This window comes from Rattus rattus, chromosome 17 (assembly GCF_011064425.1).
Source record: "Rattus rattus isolate New Zealand chromosome 17, Rrattus_CSIRO_v1, whole genome shotgun sequence".
NCBI classification, from domain to species: Eukaryota; Metazoa; Chordata; class Mammalia; order Rodentia; family Muridae; genus Rattus; species Rattus rattus.
In genome coordinates, this window is record NC_046170.1 from 13901581 (window position 1) to 13917497 (window position 15917).

At 46.7% G+C, this 15917-nt stretch overlaps 1 protein-coding gene across 2 annotated transcripts in view; it reads right to left on the bottom strand.

The window, feature by feature from the left end:
* The window catches only part of Abcc12 (ATP binding cassette subfamily C member 12), a 71361-nt gene extending 65006 nt beyond the window's left edge, over positions 1-6355 (bottom strand). For both annotated transcript variants that reach the window (XM_032887645.1, XM_032887643.1), the window contains exon 1: positions 6335-6355. The gene's annotated coding sequence lies outside the window, so the exon portion shown is untranslated. The remainder of the gene's footprint in view (positions 1-6334) is intronic.
* Between the last annotated feature and the right edge of the window lie 9562 nt (positions 6356-15917).

Below are 15917 nucleotides of genomic sequence, written 5' to 3' on the forward strand. Positions count from 1 at the left end.
GCCGGGCCTCGGTGCGCACACCTGAAGCAATCTGGCCCCTCCTTCCCTTGGCCAATTCCTGCTCAGACTAGGGTTCCAATCCCAACTCTCCTTTGCTGAGGACTTTTCCTGTTTAGCTAAACAGACTGTGGGCTTCATGTCTGTCTCATTAGCGTCAACGCCTAGCCCCTCCCTGTACCTCTGTGGTGCATGTGTGTCACTTGGGATTGATAGTGACAAGTATCTGAGAAGTCTAAAACAGAAATGCTCTCCTCGAAGAAAGAAGACATGAACACACAATAGCAAGGTTACACTGCAAATCAGGGCACAGCGTATGCTCTGGAAAATGACACTAAAGTAAGGATGGTGGTGAAGCTAAGAAAACACAGACATGGAGGGAGGGGAGAGGGAGGGAGGGAGAGGAAAGGGAGGGAGGAAGACACTAGACATTATATAAATAGTCTATCACACTCGTACCTAAAAAGCAGGCAATGAGGAATGGGGAAATTAAAAAACAAAACAAAACATAAGAGAAAAATAGAAGATAAAAGGCGGGCCAATAGATTTAAACCAGATCATTATCACAAATTATATTGGCTATACGGGAACCAACCCTTTCAGTTTTTAAAAACAGAGATTGTCTGACAGGAAATAAGATATGCTGTCTGCAAGAGACATGCTTTAAATATGAAGGTATAACTACTCCTGGGGGGGGTGAGTGCCTGTAATCTTTGGCTATTTAGAAGGCTGGGGCAGAAGGATCATAGATTCAAGTCCCCCCTAACTTAGCACAACCCTGTCTCAAAGTGAGAGTAATGACCACCAGCATAGGAGACACAGCTTGGTGTTAGGGCTCCTGCCTAGCATGCCCTAGAGTCAACCCAGAGCACCACTGGGTAAATAGATATTTACACAAAGCAGCTAGAAAACTCCAATGAGACAGAAAAGGAAAACTCCAACAAGACATAAATATACGGACATGCGTTAACGATCTTCAGAAAGGGAAGTGGTTCTTAAAGCAAAGGTAAAACGTCAAAGGCTTGCCTATGGACATTACCCTGAAATCACAAACTTGTTGATCAGAAGGCACCGTTTGTTAAAAGTTTAAAAAAAGAGAAGCAATGAGCTGATGTAGATACAGCTCTTTAACTATGAAACATAAGTATAAACCATTTATTAAAGATTTCACAGGCCAGTAATGGATTAATACTTCAGTTAGGAAGGCAAATAGAAGATGTAGGGAGGCAGTGGACAGAGGAGCTCACTGAACATGGGAGCCGGGTGCAGTGGCACATGGAGTCCCCACGCTGAGAGGACAAGTCAGGACTGCGTTTGAGGTCAGTCATGTTACATACTAAGAGCCTGTCTCAAAACAACAACACACTCTTTTTAAAACACACAGGAAAATATGCCTGGCCCCTAAGTTGCAGAAATGTTTAAAACTACAACGATAGCTATTTCTGACTCTTCAAGTAGGCAATGTCGCCATACATACTGCCTGAAGATTGCAGGTCTCAGCACAGGTAAGGAGCACAGCCACTCTTAAGCCCTGCTGGTTAGAATGTAAACTGTGCCAATGGTTTATAAATCAAGTCGGTATTATCTTATTAGTCAAGTTCAAGATTATCTTAGCAGCACAGCCAGCGATCAGGCATCTGTGGCAGATGACACCGACTCCCTGCTGACACAGTTGAACATGGAGTAGCCTAAATTTTGCAATCTGCTTCACTATCGCCTCCTGACTCTGCCCTTCTTCTCTCATGCTTCTTGGTGACAGTACTGAAATGCAATACACAACACACACAAGCAGACAACCCTCAGAGAGTGAAATCTCATGGAAAAAAAAAAAAGAAAGAAAAGCAACTTTGATGGCCTCTCCAAGAATGTTTGTATAGCAGCTCTTTGCCAATTTCAACGCTACGGATAGGAAAACAGCTTAACAAACTGTACATGGTGGACGCGGTGTATTACCACTTAAAACTAAAGACAAATGAAGTAGGCTAGCACACATGATAAAAATGAGAGAGGGGGTAGGGAGAGGGAGAGGTAGAAAGGGAAAGAGAGAGGGAGGGGGAGGGGGAGAGAGAAGGAGGGAGGAAGGAAGGAAGAAAGAGAGAGAGAGAGAGAGAGAGAGAGAGAGAGAATATGAGAATCTGAGAAAGCAGGTTAGCAAACTGAACAGTGCTAAAGGCTTGAGGCTTTCTCCTACTCTGTAGACAGAAAGTTGTCAATGTGACAGTGTCAGGGCCCTGGAGTGAAAGACCACAGGACGCTTCCCACTAGGCTTCCCTTGTGCCTATGAGAAATCCCTCACAGCCGTCTCTACCTGAAGCTCCATCTCTGAGTCCTCTCCTAAATTTTCTGCATTCACGGCAACCTCACACTCTGGTCTTCTCAACCAAATGCCATCCAGCTATAACCACAGAGTGAAGAAGACCCCAGGGCCTGGTACTCCCTCTGCTCTGTCTTCCAGCCACGCCCCTGTGATAGTCATATCGGGTTGCCGACCAGCCACTTCCACAGCCTCTCTGGCTTCTTCCCCCATGTCCACTCCCTGCTCTGTGATCCTTCCTGATTAGAGGGAGGAGAGCTTATCAGGTAAAGAAGAAAAAAATAATAACCAAGAGTTCTGAAAGCAAGCACCCATCATTTCAAGATAGAGAATCCCAGAATCTAGGAACTGCGAGAACCAAGAAGAGACAGGCACAGCAAAGAGCCTCTTACATAGAATCCCTTTCCCCTGTCCCACCCCCTGGCCAAGGTGACATAGCCGCCACTCAAGACAGCTCTCAGGTCGTGTTTATGTAGGAAGTGCATAACCTGATCTAAAGGGAAGGCTGGACACACCCACGGGAGCTCTCTGCAAAACTAGCCGGAGCTCTTGAGGACCTCGGCATCATGGAAGATAAAGTGAGGAAATGTTCCTGCTCAGAGGAAACCGACGATGGAGCAGCACCGTGTGGCATGCTGAACAAGAAAAAACACATTGAATGGGACAGCCGGAGACGTTTGACAGGACTGCGAACTGCGGACTGGGCGGCAACATTAGGTTAAAGTCAAACACCTCGCCTTTGATTGCTGGATGACTGGAGATACTTATCATTTTGATGATTCTGGTTATGTAAGAATCCATATTTTTGAAAAATTAGTATTCAGAGGGGATGCAGCAGATTATGCGAGACTTTCAAATGAGTCGATAATGTTGGTAAAAAGCCAAGCACGGGACGCCACCTGCAATTTGGCACGGGCACAGGCGGGGGGTCCAGAGGTCGAGACAGCACTAGTAAATAATGCATGCAGAGAATATTAAAGTCATCCTGGTAGCTTGCTCTGTCTGAGTACAGCTGAAATTTCTTATCATTATTCCTGTCATCTTTCTGTGACTTTGAAATCATTTTAAAATGAGGAGTTAAATGCTTTAAGAAGTAATCCTAGAAAAAAAAAAAAAGAAAAAAAAAAAGGTTGGGGATTTAACTCAGTGGTAGAGCGCTTGCTTAGCAAGCGCAAGGCCCTGATTCGGTCCCCAGCTCCAAAAAAAAAAAAAAAAAAAAAAAAAAAGAAGTAATCCTAGAGGGAACACGTTGTTTCCCTTCTGTGAAACCGGTTGCCGTTGCCCTGTGAACCCCGGCTGGGGTCTTAGGGATCGGACAGACCACACGATGCCTCTGCTGTTTGAAGGCAATCGTTGTGTTTTGTTTTTCTCTTGTTTCCCCTTGTTTTCGGCTTACGCCCAACCTCTATTCCTCTCTGATCCAAGCTCGACTTTTGTCTCTTCCATCTTGACCAGAGCCTTCCTGCCTTACAGAGGACTTCCGGTTTAGAGGACTTCCGGTTTCTCGTTCGCCTTCTAAGTGGTGGAGGCTCCTGTCAGCAGCTAGTCTAAGAGGTCAAACATCCCACAATGCCCAGCACCAGGCCATACGTAGGAGACTGGTGCTGGGAAGTTGTTTCCTTGAACACTCCCCGGGCCTGCCGAGTTATGGTTTCCTAAGACATCCTGGAAGCTCTGCAGCTGGAATGATATTTTACTAAAATTGGCAGCCGGGGGTGAGGGGGAGTGAGAGTCTTCAAATCAGGAAGTGTGCTTTGGCTAACGTCTCTCTCCCGTCTGGCGTGCCATCCTTTGGCAGGAGCAAGAAGCTGCCTAGAGTGAGGAATCTGCTTGCCAGCAGTCACAGAGAAGCAGGAGCGGCTCTGATAGAACGGGCGTGGGGTGTGTGTGTGAAGGGGGGTGTGTGAAGGAAGCTCGATAAGTTAGGGACCCTGCGGCCATCGTTCCTGAGGACCGGCAAGAGATTGTGAACCGGTCTCTGGGCCCCTTGCTGCATTCGGGTTAGGGATCCTAACCTAACTTCAAGATGCTGGGCAGGCAGAAGCAGAGAGTGTTCTACCTAGAGCAAAGAGCACAAGCGTAGACAATTTAGAAGTCCATTTTATATGATCTGCATAGTTGATTATTTTTTTCAGTTGTAAAAAACATGTATTAAGAGTAGCACTTAAAAAGAAAAAAACGGACTTCCTGCTTTGCCAAAAATCCCAACAGCTCTCATAGCTATAATCAGACCCTGCAAGAAGCAGGCACAGTGCTCTGCTGCGCCACAGCCTGCAGCTCTGCCTCAGGCCCCAGGCTCTGAGGTTCTGGGTTGCTTAACCTTTATGGTCACAAGAGCACTGCTGCTCCCCTCGTACTGGCTTTGTCTGCCTCTGTCCTTGACTCTGTTCAAAGTGGGAGGAGAAAAGACGTCTAGAGGGCAGCTTTATAGGAAACATCTTCTACGCCCACTCCTGTGCTCTCTCACACTCCTTCTTGCCTCTCTAACTCAGACCTCTTACAAGGGCACATTCCAGATTTGAATTCTGGTGTTGCTTAACGTCTACAATGGCCACCTGCCTTGGTACTCCATCAATCCTTTGTGGGGGCAGCTTTTACCTGAAAACCCTCCCAGGATAAAAGCCACTGTCCTCATCTCTCCCCATAAATTCTCTTGTCTCCCTCCCTGTCTTCCTCCTTTCTTCCCTCTTCTGCCCCTTTCCTCCCTCTCTCCCTCCATGCCTCTCCCTGCCAAGCCCCATCTCGTTTTCTGGTGCTAGGGATTGAATCCAAGACTTTACGCATGCTACTGAACTACACCCCAGACCAATAAGTCCATTATTAGTGTAAACTGTCTGATGTCTCATATCCCACCTCCGAACTGCCTTCAAGACCTGAGCTACCTCCATTCAGAGGAGACCCTTTAGGTGACTTTCCTCAGGTCTGCCCCTGCTTCTTATTAGTCAGTCATATTGGCTGTCCCCAGCACCCTATGGCTAGCCAGCCCACAATGCTAATCTTGAGTGATGAGGAGTTGGCATCAGAATTGGGGGCTGGTGGAAGGAGGGCCAAGTGAAGGCCGGGCCACAGATAAGCAGCACAGAGGCCAAGGGAGGTCTATTCAAGTCTTCTCAACCCTAAAATGGTAGCTCACCAAAGAAGGTCACCCACTAACATAGAGATGGTCCTACCACGACTGAGCAAAGAAAAGAGCTCCCATGGTAAACCTGTGAGAACCACACAGTCGTGCCACGTGAATTCAAGGTCTCCCTTCAAAAAAGGCTGATCTTTCGGTTAAATTGTGAACAGTGCTCTGTGAGCGTGCACATGTGCCTCTGTGTGGTGGTCTGAATAGGTTTGGCTGCCACAGACTCATGTGTTTGAATGCTCGGTCCATAAGGAGTGGGTGTGGCCTTGTTGGAGGAAGTGTGTCACTGTGGAGGCGGTCTTTGAGGTCCCAGTGTGGCACTCAGTCTCTTTCTGTTGCCTACAGGTCCAGATGTGAAACTCCCAGCTCCTTCTCGAGCACCATGTCTGTCTGCATGCTGTCATATTCCTTGCCATGGCAATGATGAACTAAACCTCTCAAACAGTAAGCAGCCCCAACTAAACATTTTCCTTTATAAAAGCCGTCGTGGTCATGGTGTCCCTTCATAGCAATGAAACCTGAACTAAGATTGTGTGTATGCACATCTGAAAGACTAATTTATTCAGTGTAGGTTTCCGTGTGTCACAGATGTTCAAATCCTGTCTCGTTTCTTTTTTTTTTTCTCTTACATTCCACAAGGCTCCAAAACTAGGGCTGTCCCAGGCCCCTTTCATCTCTGGAAACCCCAAGCCATGGCTTCTTCCTACAAGGGCAGACAAGGTCATACATGTGCGGCGCAGTCTTACCTAAAGATGGGTGACAAAGGCCCCTCACGACTAAACAGAGGCCATGAGTTACAACAGAGATGAGCTTTATCTGCACAGGGGAAAGCAAGTTCCTACGATGAAAGAGAGAGGAAGAGTGACCAGAAGCCACGGCCCCTTGGCCCTTCTTACCTAGCTTCCTCCTCTGTGGACCTCAGGTTTCCTTTCCCTTGTCCCACCTGCTGGGAGCCCTCCTCTCCAACTGCCCCATTCAACTGCCACTCCCACCACACCTGAGGAGGGAACTCTGAGAGAGCCAACATTCCCTCAGGCCCACATTAAAGGGCACTGCCCCATCCCAGGACTGATCTGTAAGACACCAGGCGCCTGCAGTGAGTGTTGGAGCTCATAAGGCTAGGCTGGCCTAGCCTTGCCTCCAGCTTGTCCCAGCATACCACTGCCTATGAGGAGATGAATCTTCCTCCAACCCCCATCCCATTGCTTGATGAAACGGAAGAGCAGAGGTCTCCCACAGTAGCTCCAGCACAGGTCAACCCAGCTGAGGTCAATGCCTACATCTCTGTACTGTCACTCTAGACCCTGTACATTTCTGGCCCCGTGTTCCCACTGAGAAGACAACTGTATGGGCTGAGAGAGAGGGAGTAGGAAACCAAACTACAAAACAGAAAATCTCATTCGTTCATTTGTTCATTCATTCATTTAACAGAAATTAAGGGACAAATTGAGTTCTCCCCTTGCCTTGCAGTAAACAAATGCTCAGTCCAAGACTATAACTAACAGCTCGCTCTTGTGCATAGGACTCTATAGTGAGCACTACATACCTAGAGGTAATGGGTTTAGTGGATTCTTTGGTGGCTTTTGTACCTTGCCCAGAGCAGGCAACCAGTCACAACATTATAGATGGATACAGGGTGGTCTTGAATGGGTTCAGAAGGACAAGAGTCCCCACCTTAGAAACAGCACACCTTGATTAACCTTCGAGTGCTATCAGACATCTCCTAAGACGTCTACCAAGCATGACTGGCCTCTAGGGACACACAGCAACAGCTGTGTGTGAATTGTTATATCTTATTATTTTTTGTGGTTACTCTCTTACTGTGCCTAACTCCTACATTTAAATCTTTCATGTGAAGATAGAGGGGAAAGTGTCAAATAACAGAGGGCCCAGGGCCAGGTGTTGTCTCAGGCTTCCATTGGGGGTTCTTGGAGCATATTCTGCAGAGACCACAGGGCCCCAGATCTCTAAGACCTGTCAGGGCTCTGCTTTGCTTATCCCTGCCAATCCCTCCCTCTGCTGGCTGCTTCTGGTGTCTACATTTCCTGCAGAAATTTGGTTGGATTTCTCTGCCGCCAGTAAACCTGATGTTTTCCTCCGTACCCTGAAGGGAGATGGAAATGTGGCCACCAGACAATTGGGTGTGAAATGGACACTTCAAGAGGAGCAGGCTGGCTGTGGGAAGGTTCTCTTTACAGGTGCCTGGAGTACCTCGCTTCGTGCCCTCCCTCCCTTCTCTGTGAATGCAAATTGCTGCTAATAATATCGCTTGACATTTATAAAGCCCTTTGCTTGATCTTCAATACAGCCTCAGGATGCCTCCTGAGCCCAGCCAGACTGCTTTTCAGAGTCTTCCAAACAGACCCAGATATGGCAAGCTTACCAAAGGAGGATGCCCAATTTACCTTTATCTTCACGGATGGATTTCTACTAAGACAGTATCTTTGGTGCTACACCCATTGGATCTTGAGGTCAGATTCTGAAGCAGAGCGGTACAGAGGGGGTGTAGATCTCTGCCTGAAGGAGCAGACAGGATGAGCTCCCACCTCACTGAGCATCTGAGCTCATCCAAGATCAGGGAGCAGAGACTCGGAGGGTGGAGCATGCCTGGGAGAATGAAATAGAGGAGAATGCATTGCAGAACAAGAAGAACAGTCAGGCATCCTGGCTGTAGCCTGGCATGGTGGTACACCCCTATCTCAGCAAGAAGGACTGAACCAGTCAGGAAGATCATTAGTTTGAGGCCAGCCTGGGATACAAAGCAAGATCTTAGGATGGAAGAAAAGAGGAAGGAAAAAGGGGGCAGGCAGAGAGGCAGAGAGGCTGGGACACAGGGAGGCAGGGAGGCAGGGAGCCAGAGAGGCAGAGAGGGAGGAAGGCAGAGAGGCAGGGAAAAAAGGAGAAAGTGGGAGTAGAAGGAAGGAAAGATGGAAGGAAGGAAGCCCTGCTATATTTTCTCATCCTTTTAAAAATTCTAACTGTATACAACTAAACTAAAGATCATAAGCCCAAAGATGTCTGAAATAAAAGGATTTGTCAACTGCTAGATGCACTATCTAGGAAAGGGCCAGGTCCTGGGCTGGTGTCTGAAAGTTCCCAGCAGCAAGATAAGCATCCGCTGGAAAATGGCCTCCGTGGAACATAGTTGGGAGCTTAACAGCTATAGCCAGGAGGGGGGCATGACACAGAACGGGAAGTTTGGAAGCAGGACATGGGTCGTTAGAGTTACCAGCCCCCCATGTTTGAGGTTTGCCTGTCCCTCTGGTCTTTTCCTCTTCTGTCTTAGATCCAAATTGCAGACAAGTCTGTTGAAAGCCGCTGGTGGAGTTCTAAGTGTGACACCTCTTCTGCCAGAGTGAGGATTCCTCTATCAGAATTAGATGAATATTATTATCAATCTTTTCCCATGCCGTGGGCCTCTTCAATACTCCAGTGTATTTTCAAAGTAGGTTTGTTTTGTTTTTGTACTGTCCAAGACACGATATATAGAATTACAGATAACTAACTATACTAAAACAGAGCTATGATAAAAAAAAAAAACAAGGCTGGATATTATGAGATATAATCTACTGTGTTGTGCTCTGAGCAACACAATTGAGGAGGTCCAATGACCACTAAGGGTCTAAAGCATCGATACAAGGGAGGTTTGTGAAAACTGGGACAACCAAATGAGGTTGGGGAATGTTCATCGGTGATGCCGTCCTTGTGAGGGTCACGAATATGATGTATTTGGTCACCTCCATTATGATAAAGGAAAAATGCTAAATTCCCATTAGTATAATTCTTTCTGTTCTAGCCTGCAGGCACATGGACGACAGGTCGGCTTCCAGATTGGCAATCTGTGAGGTTGCTTCCAACACCGACCAACATGGCTGGAGTCCACAAAATTATCTAGATGAGACAAGGGGATAGAATGGGGGGATGGAATGGGGATATTTATGGAATGTGTTAGGATTTCTTTTTTTTTTTTTGACAAGCCCTGGCTGTGAGATCCGCCTGCCTCTGCCTCCCACGTGCTGTGATTGAAAGCTTTTGCCTCAAACCTCTGTAAGGTAAAGGACACTGTGGTTAGGACAAAACAACAACCAACAGATTGGGTAAAGATCTTTACCAATCCTACAACAGATAGAGGACTTATATCCAAAATATACAAAGAACTCAAGAAGTTAGACCGCAGGGAGACAAATAACCCTATTAAAAAATGGGGTTCAGAGCTAAACAAAGAATTCATAGCTGAGGAATGCTGAATGGCTGAGAAACACCTAAAGAAATGTTCAACATCTTTAGTCATAAGGGAAATGCAAATCAAAACAACCCTGAGATTTCACCTCACACCAGTGAGAATGGCTAAGATCACAAACTCAGGTGATAGCAAATGCTGGCGAGGATGTGGAGAAAGAGGAACACTCCTCCATTGTTGGTGGGATTGAAGACTGGTACAATCATTCTGGAAATCAGTCTGGAGGTTCCTCAGAAAATTGGACATTGAACTACCTGAGGACCCAGCTATACCTCTCTTGGGCATATATCCAAAAGATGCCCCAACATATAAAAAAGACATGTGCTCCACTATGTTCATAGCAGCCTTATTTATAATAGCCAGAAGCTGGAAAGAACCCAGATGCCCTTCAACAGAGGAATGGATACAGAAAATGTGGTACATCTACACAATGGAATATTACTCAGCTATCAAAACAATGACTTCATGAAATTCATAGGCAAATGGAGGAACTGGAAAAATATCATCCTGAGTGAGGTAACCCAATCACAGAAAAACACGATGGTATGCACTCATTGACAAGTGGCTATTAGCCCAAATGCTTGAATTACCCTAGATGCACAGAACACATGAAACTCAAGATGGATGATCAAAATGTGAATGCTTCACTCCTTCTTTAAAAGGAGAACAAGAATACCCTTGGCAGGGAATAGGGAGGCAAAGTTTAGAAGAGAGGCAGAAGGAACACCCATTCAGAGCCTGCCCCACATGTGGCCCATACATATACAGTTAGCAAACTACATAAGATGGATAAAGCAAAGAAGTGCAGGCCAACAGTAACCAGATGTAGATGTCTCCTGAGAGACACAACCAGAATACAGCAAATACAGAGGCGAATGCCAGCAGCAAACCACTGAACTGAGAACGGGACCCCCGTTGAAGGAATCAGAGAATGAACTGGAAGAGCTTGAAGGGGCTCGAGACCCCATATGTACAACAATGCCAAGCAACCAGAGCTTCCAGGGACTAAGCCACTACCTAAAGACTATACATGGACTGACCCTGGACTCTAACCTCATAGGTAGCAATGAATAGCCTAGTAAGAGCACCAGTGGAAGGGGAAGCCCTTGGTCCTGCTAAGACTGAACCCCCAGTGAATGTGATTGTTGGGGAGAGGGCGGTAATGGGGGGAGGATGGGGAGGAGAACACCTATATAGAAGGGGAGGGGAAGGGGTTAGGGGGATGTTGGCCTGGAAACCGGGAAACGGAATAACATTTGAAATGTAAATAAGAAATACTCAAGGTAATAAAGAAAAAAAGGAAAGAAAAAAAGAAAGAAAGAAAGCTTTTGCCTCTAGACCCAGCCCTGAGTTCAAAGAGTTGGCACCAGAGTATCACATGGGTGAAAACTACTTTCTTTTGAGACTTACCTGTTTGACATAGTGCCCCGTACATATAACCCCAGCCACATGAAAGTTAGAATTGGAGGACTGCAAGTTCAAGACCAGCTTGGACCACACAGTGAGTTTGAAACCAGCCTGGGCTGCAGAGTGACTGTGCCCTACTTTAAAGAATTCGCTCTGAGTAATTTAGCTGCTGCTGACTTTGAAGACAAGCCCAGAAACGGAGAGAGCTGGAAGAGAAGGGGGCTGGGGATGTAGGCGGAGCCCTGTGGATTGGTGGCAGTACCCTCTTTCTGGCCCTGTGACTCAGGGGTCTGGGTTTTCAGTACTGGATTCTGTACTGCAGTTCTGAGTCTACTGAGCCTTCCTGCATTACTGGGAAGAACCTGCCATCTGCTGGCCAACTTGAGGAAAACAAGACAGCTTCCTGATGGCTAGGCAGGGAAGCATGAGTAGGAATCCTGAAGGGTAATGGCTGTTTGGGGAGGGCATTCTGTTGTAACAGAGGCCATTGCCACAGAACAGGTCTGGGAGGGACAGATATTTTCTATTGACAACTCTGGGCTGGCAGAAGTCAGATGGTATGGCCCTTCAGTTGCTCTTTGGGATCCAGAAAGTAATGAAAGGAGATAAAAGGTTGAAGGGGAAAAAAACAAAATAACAGGGAGAATAGGCATTCACAGCCAGAAGATACCCAAGGAGAAACAGGTGTCACTGGAGATGCCTCCGGGCAGGAGAGGATAAGAACATTCCCCTGTCTTTGGTGTAGATGTTGTTTGGTTCCGAAATCGCATCGCCCTGGGGCAAAGCTGTTCCTTCTGCACAGAACGTTCTTCCGACCCCATCCTTATCTACATAAATATTTGTTTGCTGCTGCTCTAGGGAAACTGCAGCAAGTCTGCTGGGCAAGCAAGCTCTACGGAACCTCAGCTCGGCTCTTTGCCGACACCTCCTGGCACTGCTCTGGAACTGCCTTCTGACTTGCTTACTGTTTGTCCAAAACTCCCAGGCAGGGCACCATTTAACCCCAGTTCTATCCCAGTGTGAACATCTCTGGGGGACTATTAGCTTACTTGATGAGTTTTGCTTGTGGAATTTTGAGGAACTTGGTGATCATAATTTGAAAACAAATAAAAGACGCTTTGACACGTTTGCCCTAGAGATCTGCCTAGAGGCTGAAAATCACTTCTTTTTCTATTCCAGTATCAATCAACACCCCTGAGGGCCCTGTTGGCATCCATAGTCACTCAGCCTGCTCATAGCAGAGGCCTCTCGATCCTAGAGACGGAACCAACCCCTCCATCCAGTCCGTGTGACTTGGAGCTGATCCTGTCCTCCCACACAGGAGTTAAGATTTGAGTTGGCCTGGCAAATCCAACTTCTAATAGCTTAACATGCTCGGTTCAGAGATGAGCATATGACTGAGCTAACCCAATGAGAAAATACCCTACCTTGAAACCTTGACTGGGAATTTCTGAACTTAGTAGGCCATGAGCCTGGAGCTTGTGGTCACTGCAATGCCACCAGGAAGTGGCCGGTGGCCGGAAGTAAAGCCAAAGGAAAGACAGTGTCTACAAAATCAATGTCCTTTCTACACTAGATCCAACCCAGAACGTCTCCTGAGTTTCCCCATTACTATGGTCATAGCTACTGGGAAGACTTTTATAAAGAACATTTTCCAGACAGTAGCTATCACAGTGTCTGGATCTGGTAGCACTTCAGAAAAGTCCATTTAAATAGGCAGAATGAGGAAAGATGGGAGTTGGGGGTCAATTAACATTTTGCCTCTAAGAATGTCCCACCAGCCAGAGGGGTCAACCCCAAGGAGAGCTTGCCTGTGCAATTCTCAATTTTCTGAGTCCTCACCAGAAAAGCCCATAATCTCCTCTTCCTCCTACCTTCACATCCTGACCAATCCCTCCATGGCCATTGTCAATCACATTGAATCCAGAGAGGAGAAGAGGGCTGGCTCTCTACTCCCAGAAGTATCCAAAGCTCTGAGCAGCCTTCTTAAGACCTAGATCAGCAGCCATCAAGGCTCACCACTGTGGGATGATATCACACAGGTGAGGCAGGTACAAGATAGAAGGAGGCGTCATTGGACAAGGAGGAAGGATGGGCGGGAGAAAAGTTTGAGGGAAGAGGAGGACTAGAATGGAAGGAGACTGGAGACTGAAGGAGACTGGCAGGGAAGTTGCCGTGGAGAGATCATGGAGGCCAATGTAAAGATTCCACTCTGTGTATTTACAGGCTGTTATGAATGTTCTTAAGGGGTGGATGTGTACAGGGCTTTGAATGCTTAGGTGGGCAATTATTTCTTATCTATTGGATCAGAGGTTATTGGGTTATGTGTTCTTTCCTGTGATGATTTGACTTTGGGAGAGTGTGCGGTGGCTAGAGACACTGGGCCACCACGGAGTTGGGATGTGTGTTTCTGGCACGATACCTACCAGATATCTTGGGGGCACTGCGGTGCCAGCCCACAATATACTTTTACAACAATACACCATTTGTTAGCAGTGGATGAATAAATCACTTGTAGATGGTGCCACTGAGGATAAAAAGTGTGTCACCTTTGGGTGTCAGCTGATATTCCAGGAATGTGACATCCTCCTGCTGGGACCAATTGAGTGAACAACTTGTACCTTCCATGTGTAAAGGAGCCACAAAGACACACATCTTGTTCTTAAAGAAAAAAAAATCAACTTCTGCTCAGGCCCTGTGGATCTGCTGGCTTCCAGCCAGTGGATATTTAACCAACTACAGCCAAACCTACATACCGCCATGCTGCTGGCTGTGAGGTCAGAGGGACATCATACAATGAGTAGCCTTTCACCCCATACTCGTGTAAAATGCACAATTGTGGGAACCGGTGGACCCAGAAGACTGCTAATCTATTAGGAAGCTCTAAAGGCCCAGGGCTGGAGAGATGGCTCAGCAGTAAAGAGCAGAGGCTACTCTTGGCTGGCAATCTTAGTTTGATTCACAGCACCCACATGGTGGCTCATAACCATCTGTAATTCCAGTTCCAGGGACTCCAACACCATCTTCTGCTCTTAGTGAACATCAGGCATGCACAGGTTCATAGACATACCAGCAAGCTAAATGCCCATATACAGAAAATAAAAATAAATAAATATAAAACAAACATCAAAAAATAAACAGATAGAATCCAGAACACTGATGATATAGATAGCAAAAAGAATGAAGCTTCAATGTTTGTAGCATGGAGTCTTGGGGCAACCTCTCTCTGTCTCTCTGTCTCTCCTCCCCCCCCTCTCTCTCTCCTCCTTCTCTTCCTTCTCATGCGGTGGGCCTTCTTAGATGCACTTCACAAGTGTAATGATTATTCTCCACTGTCAACTTGTCTGGATTTAGATTTACCTAGGAGAAACCATCAAAGCACAGCTGTGTGAGAGAAGGGTCTTCCTCAAAGGGGATTAACTGAACTCACCTAAATGTGGGTGACACATCCCATAGAGGAGCACCCAGACAAAATAAAAGGTGGGGACGAGGAAGCCAACACAGTGCTGGCCTTCTCCTTTTGCGTTTACTGTCTACATAACGTGAGCTGTTCTGCTCCATTGTGGTGGACTGACACCTCTGAGGCTACAATCGAAAACAAATCCTTCCTCCCTTAGTTTGTCTCTGTACAATATGAGAGTTGTCTGGATGCTCACTTTAGGGATAAGAAGGCTAGGAGGGTGTCACAGGGAATGGGAATAAGATGAACAGGCAGTGGATATTGAAAAGAACAATCTAAGCTATATCAAAGTTGTAAAATATGAATATATATCTATATATAGATATAGATAGATATAGATATATTCATATTTTACAACATCTATATCAACATCTATATCTATAGATATATCTATAGATATATATATTATAACCCATTTCTAGGCGAGAAACAAAAAATATCCTAAGCCCTTTATAATGTTTGGCGAGCTAAGAATGTCCTCATGTGGTCAGGGTCTAGGGCCCTAGGTGACTTCAAGATGGGAGCACTCATTGGAAAATCAAGTTGAGATTAGAGGGTTGGGGCTTCCAGCTGCACCCTGCAGCCTCCTGGGAGGGGAGACCAACTTGAGTCTGGGCTGATCATCAGTAGCTAAGAAGAGAGTCAACTATGCTACACAATAAAGCTTCTACAGAAATCCAAAAGGCTGGAACTCTCAGGGAAAGATGGATCTGGAGCAACATCTCAGAGAAGGTTTGGGAAGCCTACATTGCATCTCACTCGCCTGCCCCGGGCATGCTCACTATGAAGTGGTACATACAGGTATATTTACCTGAGGTCCCTAGGGAAATTAATGACACCCAATGAGGATTTTAAAGTAGCCTAGATTTACAATGGGTTGGTCAGAATGCAGGAAATAGGTGACATCTGGGCTGAGATCCCTGTTTGGCCTGGGTCCTACACTGGTATGACTGCCACTCTCTCCAAGCAGGTGACCTCTGAACTGAACCTGGTGAGAGAAGGCCCAGCTGACATCTTCAGGAGTGTCTGCAGCTCAGCTGGTTCCTGGTGGGTGTCCCAGTGAGGGTTCCATTGCTGTGACAAAACACCATGACCAAAGCAGCTTGGTGAGGAAAGAGTTTGTTTGGCTTATACTTTATACTCCTACGACACAATCCATCATCAAAGGAAATCAAGACAAAAACTCAGGGCAGGCCCCTGGAGGCCAGAGCTGATGCAGAGACCATGGACGGGTGCTGCTTCCTGGCTTGCTGCCCATGGCTTGCCCAGCCTCCTTTCTTGTAGGATCCAGGACCACCATCCCAGGAGTGATATGAGTTCCTGTGGGTTTTATGGCCAGCAGGGAAGCAGTCCCAGTGAGGTAAGAATAAGA